This window comes from Pristiophorus japonicus, chromosome 16 (genome assembly GCF_044704955.1).
Source record: "Pristiophorus japonicus isolate sPriJap1 chromosome 16, sPriJap1.hap1, whole genome shotgun sequence".
NCBI classification, from domain to species: Eukaryota; Metazoa; Chordata; class Chondrichthyes; family Pristiophoridae; genus Pristiophorus; species Pristiophorus japonicus.
Genome location: NC_091992.1, coordinates 55,510,235 through 55,527,230, shown reverse-complemented (window position 1 = coordinate 55,527,230; position 16,996 = coordinate 55,510,235). Strand labels below are relative to the sequence as shown.

General features: G+C 47.0%; 1 protein-coding gene across 1 annotated transcript in view; it reads left to right on the top strand.

Moving 5' to 3' along the window:
• The window catches only part of LOC139227050 (ras-like protein family member 10B), a 196,809-nt gene that overhangs the window by 81,636 nt on the left and 98,177 nt on the right, over window positions 1–16,996 (top strand). The gene's annotated exons all lie outside the window — the stretch shown is intronic.

Here is a 16,996-nt window from a genome sequence, read left to right as displayed (position 1 = left end):
TCCTTTATTGTAGTTCCAGAGTGCAGCTATCTCGTGGGTGGCCTGCTTATATACTGTACTCCCAAGGGATGCTGGGATCCCTTGGGACTCCAACAGGTAGGCCCTCTGGTGGACAGATATGATGCAGGTTACAAGGGGTTAAATACATAACATCATTCCCCCATGAAGTCAACACTACACTTATTTACAAGGGAGACGATCTGGGGCTTTACGCTCCCTTGTCGATCGTCTCGGTACAAATGCTGGTGTGGTGGGTTGGTCAGTTCTTCATTGGGCTGTTGGGCAACCAGCCTTGCCGGGCTGCTGGGGATGATGAGTTCTGTTTCCACGTGTGTGTGTGTGTGTGTGTGTGTGTTGGAAGGTCAAAGTTGGGGTGTCCTCTTCAGGTTGTACGTAGCTGTTGGTGAACCGCAGTTTAATTTGGTCCAAGTGTTTTCTGTGCATTTGTCCATTGGTCAATTTGACCTGAAACACCCTACTCCCCTCTTTGGCTGTGACCGTGCCAGCGAGCCATTTGGGACCATGTCCATAATTGAGCACGAACACAGGATCATTGATCTCAATATCGCGTGACAAGTTTGAGTGGTCATGGTACACACTCTGTTGATGCCGCTTGTCCTCCACGTGATCATGTAGATCAGGGTGGACCAGAGAGAGCCTTGTTTTATGCGCCCTTTTCATGAGCAGCTCGGGCTGGGGGCATCCCTGTGAGTGGGGTCTGATGTGGTAGCTGAGCAGTACTCAGGACAACGGGGTCTGCAGGGAGCCTTCCGACAAGCGTTTCAAGCTTTGCTTGGTGGTCTGGACTGCCCGTTCTGCCTGGCCATTGGATACGGGCTTGAACGGTGCAGATGTGACATGTTTGATCCTGTTGCGGGTCATGAACTCTTTGAATTCGGCACTTGTGAAGCACGGTCCATTGTCGCTGATTAGGACATCGGGCAGGCCGTGCGTGGCAAACATAGCTCTTAGACTTTCAACAGAGTCCGTGGACATGCTTCCAGACATTATTGCAAATTCAATCCACTTTGAGTAAGCATCCGCAACAACCAAAAACATTTTGCCTCGGAATGGGCCTGCATAGTCTACATGGATCCTCGACCAAGGTTTGGATGGCCAGGACCATAAACCTAGCGGTGCCTCTCTAGGTGCATTGCTCAACTGAGAGCAAGAGTTGCATTGCCGTACACATGACTCTAAATCTGAGCCGATGCCTGGCCACCACATGTGGGATCTGGCTATGGCTTTCATCATCACGTTGCCTGGGTGGGTGCTGTGTAGTTCCTCAATAAATGTGTCTCTGTCTTTCTTTAGCAAAACCTCATGATTGCCCCACAAGGGACAGTCCCCTGCAGGGACAGCTCATCTTTGCATTTGTGGAATGGCTTAATCGCCTCTTGCATCTCCACTGGGACACTCGACCAGCTCCTATGGAGGAATACACAGTTTTTTTATCAGGGACAATAAAGGATCCTGGCTGGTCCAGGTCCTGATTTGGCGGGCTGTAACGGGGGATTTCTCATTCTCAAATGCCTCCATGACCACGAGCAAGTCCACTGGCTGTGCCATTTCCAATCCAGTAGTGGGCAACGGTAGCCGACTGAGAGCAACTGCGCAGTTCTCTGTGCCCGATCTGTGGTGAATTACATAGTTGTATGCCGACAGCGTGAGCGCCCATCTTTGGACGCGGGCAGAGGCATTGGTATTGATCCCTTTGCTCTCCGAGAATAGCGATATGAGTGGCTTGTGGTCTGTTTCAAGCTCGAACTTGAGGCCAAACAAGTAGTGGTGCATTTTTTTTACCCCGTAAGCGCACGCCAGAGCCTCTTTTTCAACCATGCTGTAGGCCCTTTCGGCCTTGGACAAACTCCTGGATGCATACGCAACTGGTTGCAAAATTCCCGATTCATTAGCCTGTTGTAACACACACCCGACCCTGTATGACGATGCATCGCAAGCTAACACTAATCGTTTACATGGATTATACAGAATAACTAGTAGAGTGGACAAGGGAGAACCAGTGGATGTGGTATATTTGGACTTTCAAAAGGCTTTTGACAAGGTCCCACACAAGAGATTGGTGTGCAAAATCAAAGCACATGGTATTGGGGGTAATGTACTGACGTGGATAGAGAACTGATTGGCAGACAGGAAGCAGAGAGTCGGAATTAACGGGTCCTTTTCAGAATGGCAGGCAGCGACTAGTGGAATCAGTGCTGGGTTCAGTGCTGGGACCCCAGCTCTTTACAATATACATTAATGATTTAGATGAAGGAATTGAGTGTAATATCTCCAAGTTTGCAGATGACACAAAGCTGGGTGGTGGTGTGAGCTGTGAAGAGGGCACTAAAAGGCTGCAGGGTGATTTGAACAGGTTAGATGAGTGGGCAAATGCATGGCAGATGCAGTATAATGTGGATAAATGTGAGGTTATCCATTTTGGAGCAAAAATACAAAGGCAGAATATTATCTAAATGGTGGCAGATTAGGAAAGGGGGAGGTAAAACAAGACCTGGGTGTCATGGTTCATCAGTCATTGAAAGTTGGCATGCAGGTACAGCAGGCGGTGAAGAAGGCAAATGGTATGTTGGCCTTCATAGCTAGGGGATTTGAGTATAGGAGCAGGGAGATGTTACTGCAATTGTACAGGGCCTTGGTGAGGCCTCACCTGGAATATTGTGTTCAGCTTTGGTCTCCTAATCTGAGGAAGGACATTCTTGCTATTGAGGGAGTGCAGCGAAGGTTCACCAGACTGATTCCCGGGATGGCGGGACTGACATATGAGGAGCGACTGGATCAACTGGGCCTTTATACACTGGAGTTTAGAAGGATGAGAGGGAATCTCATAGAAACTTATAAGATTCTGACGGGACTGAACAGGTTAGATGCGGGAAGAATGTTTCCGATGATGGGGAAGTTCAGAACCAGGGGACACAGTCTTAGGATAAGGGGTAGGCCATTTAGGACTGAGATAAGGAGAAACTTCTTCACTCAGAGTTGTTACCCTGTGGAATTCTCTACCGCAGAGAGTTGTTGATGCCAGTTCATTGGATATATTCAAGAGGGAGTTAGATATGGCCCTTACGGCTAAAGGGATTAAGGGGCATGGAGAGAAAGCAGGAAAGGGGTACTGAGGGAATGATCTTATTGAATGGTGGTGCAGGCTCGAAGGGCCAAATAGCCTATTCCTGCACCTATTTTCTATGTTTCTATGTCTCTATGTTTCTAAGCAGTTTGTTAGAACACAGTAAATTTCTGGCTTTCTTAAAGGCAGCCTCTTGTGAATTCCCCCATACCCAGTCATCTCACTTGCGCAGTAGCGCATGCAGGGATTCTAGCAGGCTGCTTAACCCAGGTAGGAAATTACCGAAGTAGTCCTGGAAACGACCGCAGCTCCGTCACGTTCCATGGTCGCGGCGCGTTTTTGATGGCCTCCGTCTTGGTGTCAGTGGGTCTGATGCCGTCTGCTGCAATTCTCCTTCCTAAGAATTCGACATCCTGTGCCAGGAAAACACGCACTGAGTGTTTCAACCTGAGCCCCACACGATCCAACCGACTAAGAACCTCCTCCAGGTGCTTCAAGTGCTCCATGGTGTCCCGACCTGTAACCAATATGTTGTCCTGGAAGACTCCAACAGGTAGGCCCGCTGCTGGACAGGTGTGATGCAGGTTACAAGGGGTTAAATACATAACACTTATAATGGTGGCGAAATTACCCAGCAGCCTGATTGGGGACGGTAACCAACTCAGGGCGGGACTTCTTGTATCTGGCACGGAAGTCCCGCCCTAGCCGCGAAATTGAAGTTACCGCCCCTCAGAGCAGGTGGAGCACAATCTCGCGCACTCCACTTCCTCTTGGGGCGGGTTCCAGGGCGGAACTGGGGTGCATTGGTCAGTGCTCCGCGTAGCACTGACGCAGCTCAATGCCCCTTCCTTTGGTTAAAGGGGAGGGTCACTGCGCACTTTGCAGGGCCTCTGACGGCCTCCACTGGGCCACCAGGGGAGCATAGTACTGGGGCCGCAGCCCACCACCTGAAACGGAGCGCCGGGCTGCACGATGACGGCCCGAACCAGGCAAGGGAGGCAGCAGTCGGCCAAGCGGGTAAGGTGGTGGTACGGGGCGCTCCCGACCTCCCCTTTAACTTCTGCCCTGCGAGCGGAGGTTGGCCCGGTATGTGCCCCGCGAGGCCGGCACTGACACCGCTCGTGAGGTGCAGGGCAATATCTGCCGTGGGACGGAAAGGGGTCGGCGCACGGCGCTAAGAGGTCACTGCGCATGGCGATGCCATAATCGGTGGCTACATGGCGGCTTGGGACGCTACTGGCGGGGCGTGGCGCTACCGTGGCAGTGACTCCGCTAACTCCCGTGCAATTTCACAGGAGCCGGCAGTGCCCCCCCCCCCGGACAAAAACTGTTTCGCATCCCATTAACCCCACCCCACCACCCCCTGGAGGCGCTAATGTGCGTCACAAATCAGGGCAGTTTCGACCTCTGAGTGTTTAGGCCATGCTTTGGGCTTCTTTGCATGCGACAGTAATGTTGCCAACCCTCCAGGATTGTTCTGGAGTCTCCAGGAATGAACAACAAATCCTCAGGTCACTGCTGAGAGCCACTCTGGACAAAAATCATAGGGGCATTAAAAAAAAATTACTTTAATTATTTTTTTTGAACATTTTGTTTATTCGTTATAAAAATGTGGAATGTGGGGAAATGTCTATTGACTGATGGTGAAGAACCATCCAATTGCGTAATGAAGAGTCTATTGATTTCCGATTGGCCTGGGAAGGTGATGCACCTTGAGGATGGACATGTTGGCCAACCAATGGCAGGACTGTGGGGGCGAGGCAGTCGGAGATAGGCAGTCATGTGATGTAACTGCCAGGAATATGTCCATCAGTGTAGGCAATGCTATTCTGCAGATAGATGGACACATTTGATCCCTGGTACTGCAGCCGTTATAGCTGACCATATTCCTTTATCAGGTGTTACCAGTTCCTGACTTTACTTGATAAGTTGCCTCCCTATTCCCATGATGACCACCACCTCATGGTGTCTGTAATGCATGCCCCCGTGAGTATGCTCACAGGTTTGTAGAGCTGTTGAGTTGGGAGTGGCTTAGCCAGTCACGTGATGTTCACAAGACGCAATAAAACCCCAGCCAGTTGGGTTCGGGGGATCCACAATGAGGCAGGTGGTTGTGAGCCTGGTGGATGAACTGGTAATGCGTAGTGTAATCGTTAAACCTTTGCTAACAAACTAGTTCTTAATAGCAATGTGTTGCTATGAATTCTTAAGCAAAGAACCCATGAAACAAATACATTACAGTGTCCAAAATAGGAAATGACAGTACCCATCCAATAGGAAAAGAAATAACTTGCATTTAATCATATCTTTAGGATGTCCCAAAGTGTATTTACATCATGTGAGTAACCTTTGAAAGTCACTGTTGCAATGTAGGAAAACACAGCTGCCAATTTGCGCACAGCAAGGTCCCACAAAGAGCAAATGGGATGAATGGTCATTGAGTCTCGTTTTGATGGTCTTCAAAAAGTACCAGGAGATCATTTTCATCCACCTGAACAGGCAGTTTAAGGTCTCATCTGAAAGGTAATTAGGCATTACAGATAAGCAGTAATATTTCAATTTTATATACCAGGAGGCTTTCCTGGAGGCAGAATAATTAGTCTTGTAATTGTGATCATTCAGATTAAGGCCTGCAGTTAAAATGTTCACAAAAGATTAAAGTGATTCAAGCTTGGAAATATAATATATGCGTATAAATCCCTTTGCCCCGCCCTGCCTGCCTGCTACTTATTTTCTTCTACTTACTTCAAGTCACATTTCAGCGATGAAAAGGTTTATATTGATGGATTTATACCCCTATAATTAGTGGTCATGATCTCCCCCTCCCCGCCCTCCCTCATTTATTTTGCAGTTGCCCAACTCAGCTATGAAGGACCCACCTCCGTCTTGTTCCCAGGAACCTCGGTCACCTGTCTCTGACCTCCTGATTGGGTCTGAGAGTCTGTACAGTTCCCAGCATGGCCTTTGGATTGGATAAGTCACCATTCCCCAGTTCCCAGCCCCACCCGCTTCCTGGCCAAACCTCGGCCAAACCTCGTGTTCAACAACCACCCTGTAATGTATTTGCTTCATGGGTTCTTTGCTTAAGAATTCATAGCAACACATTGCTATTCAGAACTAGTTGGTTTATTAGCAAACGGTTTAACGATCACACTATACATTACCAGTTCATCCACCAGGCTGACAACCACCTGCCTCATCGTGGATCCCCCAAACTGGATGGGGTTTTATTGAGTCTTGTGAACATCATGTGACTGGCTAAGCCACTCCCAACTCAACAGCTCTACCAGCCTGTGAGCATACCCACCATGCACATATTACAAAAACCCTCCCCCTGGTTCTGCCACTGCCTCCAATGGTAATACAGGTAATTTACAGCTCAGAATTCATGTTTAGTGGCTGCACTGTGAGTTACTAGTTTGGCTTTATCCTTCACATCTCCCACCTGCACATCTCCTCCCTGGAGACTTGGGCATAAACTGTCAGCAAGGCCTATGGTGACGTTTCCATCCTTGTAAAGTTTCTGTGGGAATCTCTTCCCCTCTAGTTGTCAACATGTGATACAAGGGACTCCCCGATGGCTCAGCTTATTTGCACGAGAAGTCCATGGAGATTGCAGATTACACTCCAGTTTATACTGAGTTAGCAAGGCTAAGTGGCGGTGCATCGCCTAGCCTCTCAGGCTCTCGGTTAGCGAGTAGAGCCACCAACACTCCAGGATCGGCCTGGAGTCTCCAGGAATTGAGGACCAATCTCAAGGAAACTGCTGCAAGAAACCCAAGAGAAAAATCGTAAGTGCATTAAAAAATAATTGTATGCGTTTTTAATTTTCTTTGAACACTTCTGTTCAATGTTCCCTCTTTTTTTTTCCCGGTGTACAGCCCCTTTAGCAGGATGCTCGGCCCATTCACATTTCTACGTCTGGACGTTTTTTTTTATTCCAAAAACTGGGGACCATCCTGTACGGGGCCTCCAGACCGCTGTGCGACTGTGCAGTTTAACCGGAACATTGCTTCTCTTTATTAATTATAAAAATATTGGAGTTGGGAAAAAAAGGCTGTTTGACAGACAGTCAACAATCATCCAATCGGGTAATGAAGAGTCTTTTTGCTTTCTAATTGGCGCTGTCAACCCACCGCCACGCGCCTTTCCCAAACGACGAGTCTGCCAGCGCTGAGCAGACCCGACGGGCAATTGAAATCATTAGTGGCTTGTTTACAGCCGCTTCTTAATTTATTTTTTCCCAGATTTTCAATTTTGACAGGTTGCCCTCGGTTTCCCGCTGGGCCTAGACCTCGTCAGTGAAGCTGAGATGGGAGATCAATGGCCTTAGTTTCAGCTGATGAGTTGACAGCTTCAAATGTCATATCAAAGCTCCCAGCTGAATCAGATATCTTCGCTTGGCCACTAGCTTCTCTAAACTGCATTTCAACTACAGATTCAGAACGCTGCAGTTCTTCGCACAAGACTCCATTCAATCTGACCTTATTACCTCTCCCAACATTAACAGATCGCATCGGTCATCTCTAATTCACCTGCCATCTATTCCATCAGCATTGGGTAATTGAAACGATTTCAGCTTGGTACTCAGAATCTCACCACGAATCAGCCCCAACACCAGCATCACCAGGCACACCAGCAGCACCAACAACAACACCAAACTTCTCTGCAATCAACTGATGCTGCACAGGACACAGGGCATCAGCATCCGAGCACATTGCTGCCCGGGACGCCAGGGATGACCTCAACATGGCCACATTTACTTCACTTGACACTGTACACCCCCTGACTGCCACATGATGCGCTAGGTTGGCACCGCCCCACACCAACACCATAAAGTATCCCTACCGTGCCCAAGCCATTCATTTCACAATCATCACCATTATTGGGGGAACCATTATGTGTCACCATTCGCTGCAACTCACTAAGCCACTTCCAAAGGCACACACAAATCTGTCCAAGAACGCAAAGTGTTCAAAATAAAGGTTTCAATGTTTGACACCACATTTGGAAAAGCAAAATTCGGTCAGGCAGAGTCAGCAGGGATTTATGAAGGGGAAGCCATGTTTGACAAATCTGCTAGAATTCTTTGAGGATGTAATGAACAGGGTGGATAAAAGGGAACCAGTGGATGTGGTGTATTTGATCTTCCAGAAAGCATTTGACAAGGCGCCACATAAAAGGTTACTGCACAAGATAAAAGTTCACGGGGTTGGGGGTAATATATTAGCATGGATAGCAGATTGGCTAACGAACAGAAAACAGAGAGTCGAGATAAATAGTTCATTCTCGGGTTGGCAATCAGTAACCAGTGGGATGCCGCAGGGATCAGTGCTGGGACCCCAACTATTTACAATCTATATTAACGACTTGGAAGAAGGGACTGAGTGTAACGTAGCCAAGTTTGCTGACGATACAAAGATGGGAGGAAAAGCAATGTGTGAGGAGGACACAAAAAATCTGCAAAAGGACATAGACAGGCTAAGTAAGTGGGCAAAAATTTGACAGACGGAGTATAATGTTGGAAAGTGTGAGGCCATGCACTTTGGCAGAAAAAAATCAGAGAGCAAGTTATTATTAAATGGAGAAAGATTGCAAAGTGCTGCAGTACAGCGGGACCTGGGGGTACTTGTGCATGAAACACAGAAGGTTAGTATGCAGGTGCAGCAAGTGATCAGGAAGGCCAATGGTATCTTGGCCTTTATTGCAAAGAGGAAGTCTTGCTACAGTTGTACAGGGTATTGGTGAGGCCACACCTGGAATATTGCATGCAGTTTTGGTTTCCATATTTACGAAAGGATATTCTTGCTTTGGAGGCAGTTCAGAGAAGGTTCACAAGGTTGATTCCGGAGATGAGGAGGTTGACTTATGAGGAAAGGTTGAGTAGGTTGGGCCTTTACTCATTGGAATTCAGAAGAATGCGAGGTGATCTTTATGAGGGGGCTTGACAAGGTGGATGCAGAGAGGATGTTTCCACTAATAGAGGAGACTAGAACTAGAGGGCATGATCTTGGAATAAGGAGCCGCCCAGTTAAAACTGAGATGAGGAGAGATTTCTTCTCTCTGAGGATTGTAAATCTGTGGAATTCGCTGCCTCAGAGAACTGTGGAAGCTGGGACATTGAATAAATTTAAGACAGAAATAGACAGTTTCTTAAACGATAAGGGAATAAAGGGTTATGGAGAGCGGGCAGGGAAGTGGACCCGAGTCCATGATCGGATCAGCCATGATCGTTTTAAATGGTGGAGCAGGCTCGAGGGGCCGTATAGCCTACTCCTGCTCCTATTTCTTATGTTCTTATGTTCTTATTAACAGAAACTTTATATGAACCTTGTCTAAAACATCCAAGTGCTTACCCTTGTGGATTGCTAGTTGATATGATTTTACTAGGATGAGGGTGAATGTGAGGGGTGGCTAGTGAGATGGAGATGTGATAGAGAGGGATAATGTGAATATAGATGTGCAGGAGTAGGATAGGGAAGGTAGAGTGATGGGGATGTAATGAGATGCACAGCAGTGTGAGGTGGAGTGTGGCTTTGCAGTAACGTTTCGTGATCCACTGAGATCATTGAAAGGTTTGCACCACTGCAGCCAGGTCCTTCTGGCCACATCCCTGCTTGTGCCTCCTGGGCAATGTGCACCCAGGCTGTGTAGATCTCCTGGGGAGGTCTCTTCCGCCCACTGGAAGGGAAGAGAGCCTCCCTGTGTGCTGTGACTCCCTCCATAAGCATAGAGAGGGAGCTATTGGAGAGCCTGGGTGCAGCCGTGCATCTCTGTGCAGTGCTTGTCAGTGTTTGCAGCAGCTCAATGCTGTAGCACACTAACAGCACAAATCTCAAAATAAATTTGCGCATGGTCCCTTTAAGGAAACCGGCTGATTACGCATCATCAAATGACGCCATCAGACCCGCTTCCTTCAATTGGCCGGGAACCTCGTCAGGCGGGCTTAACAGGCCCCATCAGGCGAAAATCATTTTGGAAAGCGGGCTGGAGCTGGCAGATTGGCCGGGACCCGCCACCGACATTGCCCACCCTGGCCCCGCTGAGGTTGGTACAATCCAGCCCGTAGTAAACAGTGCGGAGGATGGTCAGACTTCAGGGGGGCATAGACAGAGCAGTAAAATGGGCAGACACATGGCAGATGAAATTTAACGCAAAGAAGTGTGAAGTGATGCATTTCAGTAGGAACAATGAGGAGAGGCAATATGAACTAACTGGTACAATTTTAAAGGGGGTGCAGGAACAGAGAGACCTGGGGGTTTATGTACCCAAATCTTTGAAGGTGACAGGATAAGTTGAGAAGTCTGGTAACAAAGCACATGGGATCCTGGGCTTTATTAGTAGAGGAATAGAATACAAAAGCAAGGAAGTTATGCTAAACCTTTATCAAACACTGGTTTGGCCTGAGCTAGAATATTGTGTTCAATTCTGGGCATCACACATTAGGAAGGATGTCAAGGCTGCAGAGGATGAACAGAGATTTACTAGAATGGTTCCAGGGATGTGGGAATTCAGTTACGTGGAGAGACTGGAGAAGCTGGGTTGTTCTCCTTTGAACAAAGAAGTATAAGAGGAGATTTCATGGAACTGTTCAAAATCGTGACTGGCTTTGATGCGGTGGGACAGTGGCAGTCGGGTCAGTAACCAGAGGACACAGATTTAAAGTGACTGACAAAAGAACTAGAGGCGACATGAGGAAACATTTTTTGTTACACAGCGAGTTGTGATCTGGAACGCGCTGCCTGAAAGGGTACTGGAAGCAGATTCAATAGTAACTTTCATAAAGGAATTGGATAAATACTTTGGCTGCTCAAAGCCATGTGACATAGTGTACCAAGACTTCCAGAAAGCATTCGATAAAGTTCCATAGGAAAGACTGCTACGCAAGTTTAAGGCAGTGACTATCCTAGGTAAAACTTGGAGCTCGATAAAGAATTGGCTGAAAGCGAAGTAGCAGCAATAAGTAATTGGGGAAGTTAGGCCAGGCTTGGGAGATGTACTAAGTGGAAAGTTCCAGAGGTAGGTGACACGGCCCTACTGTTTCTGATCTACAAAAATGATTGGATTCTGATGTAAGTTGGTCAGATTCACAGATGGTCCTAAATCGGGAGGGCTGCAGTAGAGTAGGAATTAGAGAAGGACCGCGATTAAATGCACAACTGAGCAGAACTATGCCAATTGATATTCGACGTAGATAAGTATATGGTTTTGCACATTTGAAGGGAAAATGAGGAAAGCATTTAATGAATGGCATTGAACTAGCTAGGGGAAAGGCTAAATGGGATCTGGGAATGATTGTAGACGTTGCACTAACCATGTTCCATCATTGTAGAACAGCAATTAAGGAAAGGTAATGCTGAGTTATATTGCCAAATCAGTAGGGTTTTAGTCTAAATCTATCATTCTGAAGCTGTTTCGTGCTCTAGTCAGGCTGTGCCTTGAATACTCCATTCGATTCTGGTCATTAAAGGTACAAGGAAGACTTTCAAGTGCTGGAAGCAGCCCAGAGGTAGGTAAGGAAAGGACAGGAAGATTTAGACTTGTCAGCCTTGAAAGGAAGTGGATGAGGGGACATTATTATGTATAAATATGTAGTAAAGTTAATTCCAAGTTAAACCACAACTGCAAGACAAGGGGATGCAGTAGGTACAGACAGGTAAAAGGCAAGTTCTGATGTCAGGAAATACTTCTCCACATTAACTCACAGTAATTAATACTTCGAATGGCCTTTTGGGTAGGTTACTGGAGGCAAAAACAAGAGTCATTCAAGAGGCAGTTAAATGCTGTGGTAGGAGGCTGTGTTTCCATGGAAGGATGGGTTACATGGGCTGACCAGCCTCCCTCATCTGTAATTTGTTGTTTACTTATTTTACCAATAATTCTATGGACAGTGGTCCTCTAAACATAATCTACAGGGCTGCGGACTGAAAGGTGGGATTAGGCTGGGTAGCTCTTTTTCAACCGGCTCGGACATGATGGGCCAAATGACCTCCTTCTGTGTCGTAATTTTTCTATGATTCTATGATCTTATGAAACTGTCCTGTTTAATTCCTTCTCAGTTTTAGTTCCACCACCCAACACACCCTCCCTCCATCCTATATCCTCAATGTGTTGAATTCAAGACTCATTGTAACATTTCCAACATTAACCCATTCTTTCTCAGGATCTCAAGCCTCACCACCATCGGCCTTTCATTCATCCTACAATGCAGGCGCTTTCAAAGCCCAAGTTTTCTGCCTGTTAACCACGACTATATCATAGTTCCTAGCCTTCTTACTCTTGTTGGTGTACTACACTGTAACACTTGGCCATTCCCCAAGCTTTCAGAATTTAAGAAGAACTTTGTAAAAGACCTGTTAATTCATTTGATTATAGCACTGAGTTCCAATACACTGCTTAAATACTGCATGCTACTGATGTACTACACTACACACAGTACTGTACCACACACCACACACATCAAGCTAACTGTAAATGGTTGCAAAGTTTTTTGTATGAATCATCATTTTATAAATTCATTCTTGGGATGTGGGTGTCGCTGGCAAGGCCGCCATTTATTGCCCATCCCTAATTGCCCTTGAGAAGGTGGTGGTGGGGCTTCTTCTTGAACCGCTGCAGTCCGTGTGGTGAAGGTGCTCCCACAGTGCTGTTAGGTGGGGAGTTCCAGGATTTTGATCCAGCGGCGATAAAGGAACAGCGATATATTTCCAAGTCTTGAAGGTGTGTGGCTTGGAGGGGATTTCATGTCTGCAATGCTGGTTTCATTGCAAAGCTCATCAATCTTCAATCCTGCAACAAAACAGGGGCTACTAGTTGTTCATAAGTCTTTCTCCCAAACATAATTGTGTTATATTGATAAGGTAGACGTAGAGAAGATATTCCCACTCGTCAGGGCAAACAAACTAGGGGCCATAAATATAAGATAGTCACCAATAAAACCAATAGGGAATTTAGGAGCAACTTCTTTACCCAGAGAGTGGTAAGAATATGGAACTTGCTATCAAATGATGTGAATAACAGATGCATTTAAGGGGATGCTGGATAAGCATATGAGGGAGAAAGGAATAGAAGGTTATGTTGATAGGGTTGGACGAAGAGAGGTGTAAGGAGGCTGGTGTGGAGAATAATGTTGGCATGGACTAGTTGGGCTGTATGTCCTGTGCTTTATTTTATGTAATTAGGAAAGAAAGGGAAAGAGATGTGAGCTTTTGCCTACCATTTGGCCCCTCGAACCTGCTCTGCCATTCAATAAGATCATGGCTGATCTTCTACCCAACTCCATTTTCCTGCACTATCCCCATATCCCTTGATTCCCATAATATCCAAAAATCTATTGATCTCTGACTTTAATATACTCAACAACTGAGCCTCCACAGCTCTCTGGGGTAGAGAATTCCAAAGATTCACCACCCTCTGAGTGAAGAAATTTCTTCTCATCTCAGTCCTAAATGGCCGACCCCATATTCTGAGATCTTGTTCCCTGGTTCTAGACTCCCCAGCCAGGGGAAACATCCTCCCTGCATCTACCGTATCAAGCCCTGTAAGAATTTTATGTTTTAATGAAACCACCTCTCATTCTTCTAAACGCTAGAGAATTGAGGCCAAGTCTACTCAATCTCTCCTCATAGGACAATCCCCCCAACCCAGGAATCAGTCTGGTGAACCTTCGTTGTGCTCCCTCTATGGCAAGTATATCCTTCCTTAGGTAAGGAGACCAAAACTGTACACAATACTCCAGGTGCGATCTCACCAGGGCCCTATATAATTGCAGTAAGACATCTTGGGGCTGAAATCTGCCACCGCCTGAAATGGGTCGCACCTATCGTTTTCCCCGTGTTTTCACCGGCACAGTGGACGAGGTGGCCTCTTGCGCGAAATTCTGCTCTTTTTCATTTTTTCCCGAGCGAACCGGAAGTCGGTCATAATGGGGGCGGAAGTGGGGCGGAGAGCGGAAGATCGATCACAGGAGGGACGGAAGTGGAGGCGGGACGGAGACTCCGCCACTGTCAGTCATCAGCATAGCTTGTGCGTCACCAACATCTCGCCCCTTCACTTAAAGGGGAGGGCCACTGCAAACTCTGTGATTATTTTAGTTAGGTCCACTGGGCCACCAGGGAGGGTTTCGGCCGGGCCAGCGTCCTGGCACCCAAGAGGGGGTGCCAGGCTGCCTGTGGGCGGCCCGGCCGAACCCGAGGGCATAATTGTCAGGCTGACCTGGCAGTCGGCCGACAAAAATAAAATGGCAGCCGCGGCAGTGTGCCCTCCCCTTGAATGGCCGACGCACAGCCATGTCGCACACAGAGCAAACACAGTGCACCGCCTGAAAACACTGTCGGGGGCACCGCATGATGGGCCGAAGATTTCTTCCCGTGAATTTAGCTTGAGGTGCAGAAGATCGGCGACGCACTTAGGAGTGGCCGGTAGCAGTAGGGCGGGAGTGGGGACTGCCAGAAAAAGCATCTCGAAGAATTTCGCGAGTGACGGCCATTCGACTCTGCCATGTGGCCACCGCTTTCCGGTGATAATAGGCCTTGTCGGGAGGCTGAATTTTGGCCCCCTTTACTCTTATACTCAAATCCTCTTGTAATAAAGGCCAGCATACCATTTGCTTTCTTAATTGCTTGCTGTAACTGCATGTTAACTTTCAGTGATTTGTGTACAAGGACAACGAGGTCCCTCTGAACACCAACATTTCCCAATCTTTCACCATTTAAAAATACTCTGCTTTTCTGTTTTTTCTACTAAAGTGGATAACTTCACATTTCTCCACATTGTAGTCCATTGCCATGTTCTTGCCCACTCACTTAACCTGCCTATATTCCCTTGAAGCCTCTTTGCATCCTCCTCACAACTTACATTCCCACCCAGCTTTGTACCATCAGCGAACTTGGATCTATTACATTTGGTCCCCTCATCCAAATCATTGATATAGATTGTGAATAGCTGGGGCCCAAGCACCGATCCTTGCAGCACCCCACTAGTTACAGCCTGCCAACCCCAAAAATGGCCTGTTTATTCCTACTCTCTGTTTTCTGTCCATTAACCAATCCTCAATCTACGCTAGTATATTATCCCCAATCCCTTGAACCCTAATTTTGTTTAATAATCTCTTGTGTGGCAACTTATCGAATGTCTTCTGAAAATCCAAATACACCACATCCACTGGTTCCCCCTTATCTATTCTGCTGGTTACAACTTAAAAAAACTCTAACAGATTTGTCAAACAGGATTTCCCTTTCATAAATCTGTGTTGACTCTGCCCAATCCTAGTATTATTTTCTAAGTGCCTTGTCACCACGTTCTTAATAATAGATTCTAGCATTTTCCCAACTACTGATGTCAGACTAACTGGTCTGCAGATCCCCGTTTTCTCTCTCCCTCCTTTCTTAAATAGCGGGGTTACATTAGCTACCTTCCAATCTGGGAACAATTCTAGAATCTATGGAATTTTGGAAGATGACAACCAATGCATCCGCTATCTCTATAACCATCTCTTTCACAACCCTAGGATGGAGGCCATCCGGTCCAGGGGATTTATCGGCTTTCAGTCCCATTAATTGCTCTAGCACTATTTTTTTTTACTAATAATTTATTTTATTCCTTATTCTCGCTGGACCATTGGTTCGACGCTATTTCTGGGAAGTTTTTTGTATCTTCTTCTGTGAAGACAGACACAAAATATTTGTTTAATTTCCCTGCCATTTCTTTATTCCCCATTATAATTCCTCCTGTCTCAGCCTGTAAGGGACCCATATTTACTTTTGATAATCTTTTTCTTTTTACATATCTATAGAAGTTATTACAGTCTGTTTTTATGTCTCTCATTAGTTTACTCTCATTCTGTTTTCCCTTTCTTTATCAATTTCTTGTTCCTCCTTTGCTGAATTTTATAATCCTCCCAATCCTCAGGCTTACTGCTCTTTTTGGCAACATTATAAGTCTCTTCCTCCAATATAGGGAGAGGACAGTGGCTAGAATCAGTGATCTGTACTGGGTGCACACTCGCATATTTTGTGCATGCTCCATTTTCTGACGTTGCTGCTCTCTGCATCTAACCTGCAGTATAAACAGGGTGAATTTAGCACCGTGGATACACATGTACACTACCATTGTATTGTGTATATAATGTATACTGTAAACCACTGTCACATTGTATTTATAAAGTATACTCTACAGCGCTGTCACATTGTCTGTATAAATACTTACTAAACAACAGTTGTGGAAAATGCACACTTTGCATACAGGTAAGTTTTGGGGCCGAAATTGCCACCCTCTTTAAGAGGCGGTAATGGGGTGGTAAGGCCTTTCTGACCGGGGGCAAGCAGATGAGCCAACTCCTCAGAAACTTCCTTTGGGGCGGGGGCAGCCACCCAGTGCCAATCCCTTTCTGCCTCATAAGGGAAATTGCCCCATGGGAGTGGAGCCGCTCGGTGTCCCCGACAGATGTTCCAGGCAGGAAGCTGGCAGTGACTGGGTGGTACGTCCGCTCTTAAAGGGGAGAGCGCACTGCTGCGACTGCCATTTTATTTTAATTGTTGGCCGACTCTGAAGTCGATCCAACAATGGCGGCCACGGGTTCGGCCAGGCCACCAACAGGCAGCCCAGCACCTCCTCTTGGGTACCGCACTGCTGACCCAGCCGAAACCCTCCCTGATGGTCCAGTGGGCGCCACTAAAGTGGCTGCAGAGCTCGCAGCGGCTCTCCCCTTTAAGTGAAGGTGAAGGACATTGTGACGCATCAGCACAACGTGGCACGTCCGTGTCACCATAAGTGTCGTGCTGACGTCATAAGTGCCGCGCTAACATGCTCAGCACGGTGCCCATGACACCGCCCACCTTCGGCCTCCGCTCCAAAAGCACTTCCGTCCCCAAACACCGCCGCTATGAAATAGAGAAGCAATAGAGGGCAATT